This window comes from Lampris incognitus, chromosome 8 (assembly GCF_029633865.1).
Source record: "Lampris incognitus isolate fLamInc1 chromosome 8, fLamInc1.hap2, whole genome shotgun sequence".
NCBI classification, from domain to species: Eukaryota; Metazoa; Chordata; class Actinopteri; order Lampriformes; family Lampridae; genus Lampris; species Lampris incognitus.
In genome coordinates this window covers 8,177,573-8,182,448 of record NC_079218.1, presented here as the reverse complement: position 1 = coordinate 8,182,448, position 4,876 = coordinate 8,177,573, and positions in this window count along the sequence as shown.

Genomic DNA, 4,876 nt, shown 5'->3' with positions numbered 1-4,876 from the left:
GTCCTGTTATCTGTCTATCTATCTATTGATCTATCCTGTCCTGTCCTGTTATCTGTCTATCTATCTATCTATCTAATGATCTATCCTGTCCTGTCCTGTTATCTGTCTATCTATCTATCTAATGATCTATCCTCTCCTGTCCTGTTACCTGTCTATCTATCTATCTATCTATCTATCTATCTATCTATCTATCTATCTATCTATCTATCTATCTATCTATCTATCTATCTATCTATCTAATCTATCTATCTATCTATCTAATGATCTATCCTGTCCTGTCCTGTTATCTGTCTATCTATCTATCTAATGATCTATCCTCTCCTGTCCTGTTACCTGTCTATCTATCTATCTATCTATCTATCTATCTATCTATCTATCTATCTATCTATCTATCTATCTATCTATCTATCTATCTAATGATCTATCCTGTCCTGTCCTGTTATCTATCTGTCTATCTATCTATCTATCTATCTATCTATCTATCTATCTATCTATCTATCTATCTATCTATCTATCTATCTATCTATCTATCTATCTATCTATCTATCTATCTATCTAATCTATCTATCTATCTATCCATTGATCTATCCTGTCCTGTCCTGTTACCTGTCTATCTATCTATCCAATGATCTATCCTGTCCTGTCCTGTTATGTGTCTATCTATCTATCTATTGATCTATCCTGTCCTGTCCTGTTATCTGTCTATCTATCTATCTATCTATCTATTGATCTATCCTGTCCTGTCCTGTTACCTGTCTATCTATCTATTGATCTATCCTGTCCTGTCCTGTTATGTGTCTATCTATCTATCTATTGATCTATCCTGTCCTGTCCTGTTATCTGTCTATCTATCTATCTATTGATCTATCCTGTCCTGTCCTGTTACCTGTCTATCTATCTATTGATCTATCCTGTCCTGTCCTGTTATCTGTCTATCTATCTATCTATTGATCTATCCTGTCCTGTTATCTATCTATCTATCTATCTATCTATCTATTGATCTATCCTCTCCTGTCCTGTTATCTGTCTATCTATCTATTGATCTATCCTGTCCTGTCCTGTTATCTGTCTATCTATCTATCTATCTAATGATCTATCCTGTCCTGTCCTGTTATCTGTCTATCTATCTATCTATCTATCTATCTATCTATCTATCTATCTATCTATCTATCTATCTATCTATCTATCTATCTATCTATCTAATGATCTATCCTGTCCTGTCCTGTTATCTATCTGTCTATCTATCTATCTATCTATCTATCTATCTATCTATCTATCTATCTATCTATCTATCTATCTATCTATCTATCTATCTATCTATCTATCTATCTAATCTATCTATCTATCTATCCATTGATCTATCCTGTCCTGTCCTGTTACCTGTCTATCTATCTATCTAATGATCTATCCTGTCCTGTCCTGTTATCTGTCTATCTATCTATCTATCTATCTATCTATCTATCTATCTATCTATCTATCTATCTATCTATCTATCTATCTATCTATCTATCTATCTATCTATCTATCTATCTATCTATCTATCTAATGATCTATCCTGTCCTGTCCTGTTATCTGTCTATCTATCTATCTAATGATCCATCCTGTTCTGTCCTGTTATCTATCTATCTATCTATCTATCTATCTATCTATCTATCTATCTATCTATCTATCTATCTATCTATCTATCTATCTATCTATCTATCTATCTATCTATCTATCTATCTATCTATCTATCTATCTATCTATCCTGTCAGATTCAGCTTAGAGATGGGGTTCGTGTTTGGGTTTTAGCCCAAGGTCAACATATCAGAAGTTCATCTGAAAACCCGTCTCGCTTGCAGAAACCTGCTCGTGCTGCATTTCGACCACCACGCCGTCGTTTTAACCACCGTCTACGTGACCACGTCTGTGAACCTGTATTCTCTGCAGCCAAGAGCGACAACAAACCAGGCAGCACTGACACTCAACATGGCTGTCTGAAGAGCGCGGGTCTTCTGGGTGACAGCCAGGTTTGGTGAAAGAATGAATGCCTTTATTTGTCATTGCACAGCTGTACAACGAAATTAAGCGCGTCGTCTCTACAGAGCTCATTTTCCAGATGTTTCAGTTTCCCCGTGGTGACTGTTACAGTTTAAGCTTATCCGGTCCGAAACCTCTTTGACCAAACTGTTCGCTTCTCGTTTCTCAAACCAAGGGAGGGAAACATCAGGGTGTGCCGATCTCTCCCTCTCGTCATCAGCCGCTTCTCCGGGGTCGGGTCGCGGTGGCGGCAAGCTAAGTAGGGCACTCCACACGTCCCTCTCCCCAGCAACGCCCTCCAGCTCCTCCTGGGGGATCCCAAGGCGTCCTGAGACCAGATTGGACATGTAGTCCCTCCAGCGAGTTCTGGGTCCAACCCGGGGTCTCCTCTTAGTTGGTCGTCCTGGACCAGTCTGCAGTGCCGGAAGTCGGCACGCCCTGGCCCTGCCGCCCGGCCTGCACTGCACCCTGCCCCAATGCTGATCCCCACGGGCAGTGGGTCCACGGGGTGGTGACTCCATGTTGTTTTTTTCAGGCTAGGCCTGACCGGGCCCCATGGACACTCGCCAGCAATAATAGGTCTTTGACAGATGATGTCCCACACAAGCGCGCTCTTGAGTCAGCCGCCATGTTTCTGGTATTTCTGTGGTAAACACTGTACTCTACTCTGAGCATTTCCCTTTCATTCGCTTTCTTTTTTTAATCGCTAAAATGGTAATGAAAGAGGACACACAACAGACACACACATCTGAGAATCCACGTTGAAAGGGTCATCGGAAATGTTTGTCAGGAGCATAAAAGCTTAACAGGAACCACACCCATCAACATGATACTCCCATGCGTAGGTGAGGCAGTCACATTTTTAGATAAGATTGTCACCGTCCGTTGTGCGCTGACAAACCAGTGTCCAGCTATAGTTTAAAAATGTGACGTGTGCTGAAGTTAAGCTCGGCCTTTAACTGCACCATTCAAATGAATGCAGCTGTAATATCAATCAAAGATGTATGTATTCAAGTAAAGGATCTGAATACTTGCACCATTGTCACCAACAATAAAGCTGAATAAGTTGACTTTTCATAAATGTGTTCTTGACCCTTTCCTTGTTATCAACATTTTCACAGCCAAATGACGTGAGGAAACCAAATGTTATCCAAAGTGCATGTACCGAAGTTCATTTAATTATGTATTTACAAGCATCTGAAGTACATCTGCACAATACAAACAAATAAGTACAGTATATGCTTCTGTAACATAAGCAACGTAAACAAGTTTTTCTAAACATCTAAGCATCTTTTGTCCTGTATGTATCGGCAGATGTGTGTGTAAGAGGCATAAGTAAAAGAAAGAGCATGTCTTCTTTGGTCAGTGAACTTGCAACAGAAGACTAGTCCATATCTAAATAACGCAAAATAATACAGCAATTCAGATAAAAGAAGACACACAATTAACCCTAAACCTCTGTGTCGGATGTTTGCCGTGTTCTTTTCTGATTCCCTGCAGGAACAGAAATCCCTTGAAGTGGCATCTCTCTTGCACCCTGAGTGAAGTAACAGCCTACAAGTTCAGGGAGACACACATGCTCAAAGAAGTGCTGTGCCTTTTTCAGAAGAGCACTCCAGAGCTGTGGGTCAGGTGCAACACGCAATACAGCGCAGTCTTTCCAAGTCCACAAAACAAAGTCACAGTACTCTAGATCAGCCACACATTTGTGTCTGGACCTGCTTGTAGTATGGACTACCCTTCTTAAGCTGTAGCTCTCCATCCACTACTTCCAAACAGAAGTGTCTGTCACTGCATGCCTCCTTGACAGTGCTCTCACGGTGTTTGTATGGGCACTTTATCTCAATGCAGCCTCTTCCACAGCAGGTGCACTGCACCATCCCGTCTGGCGATGCCCCAACCTGAGGAAACTTTGGGTTTATGATGAAGCCACACTCAGTCATCTCTACATCACAGTGATGTTTCTCAGCCTGCACTCTATACTGTGTTCTTGCATTCTCCTCATTTTGTCTTCCCCATGCAGTCGCAGCACATTTGTTCAGAGGACCGCTGTTGGGATAACAAACTGCTTTCACTGTAGACAGTGCAAGCTTGTCCAAGTCAGACACAAAGACTGAATGCATATTTGATGCGGTAATCCTTCCGGTGCAGAAGTGATGCCAAGATGAGGATTGGTGCTGCTTTCTGGTCTGTCTTTCAATGAAGTGTGCCTGTTCAGGTGAAACGTCTACCTTACTTGCCAAGGTTTTGCAGTCCAGGCTCAAGACAAGAGAGTTCACTGCCATCCATTTTCTCATCACGGAGACAGCGCAGCAAATCTGGTGCTGAGAATGGCTGCACAGGGTCCGCAAACGCATCACAATAACCAGGCAAATTTGACAGAATTGCAGCTTTCGGGGATGCTTTCTGCAGTTGTGCAAGATATGACGCCCACTGCTCCTGTGTAGCAATGCCGAACTTGCAGGTGTTTGATGAAGTCCTTAGAGCAGGCGTGCTCTCTACCTCACCATCCAGGAGTCTATTCAGAGACTTTCTTTTCGCTTTGGCAGAGGTGAAGTCAATTCTGTGTCCTGCCTCTGCTCCCACCTTTGTAATGTTGCTTGGTATCATCCAGTATGCAGGTTGGCCAGTCATTGTTTTGGTCTCCCTGCATCTGACTACCGCCTCCAACTTGAACAGCATAGCTGCCACATGTGTGCATGTCTCGGCTATGCCAGCCATACATGTGCAGTGACCTGATGTTATAGCCCCCGGGTGAGTTGATGATGGCCCATGGCTTGAGTGGTGTGTCACTCAGGCGTTGCGAGTGCAAGACCTGTAGACATGACGGGTAGACAGAAGACAACAGGATTAGCTC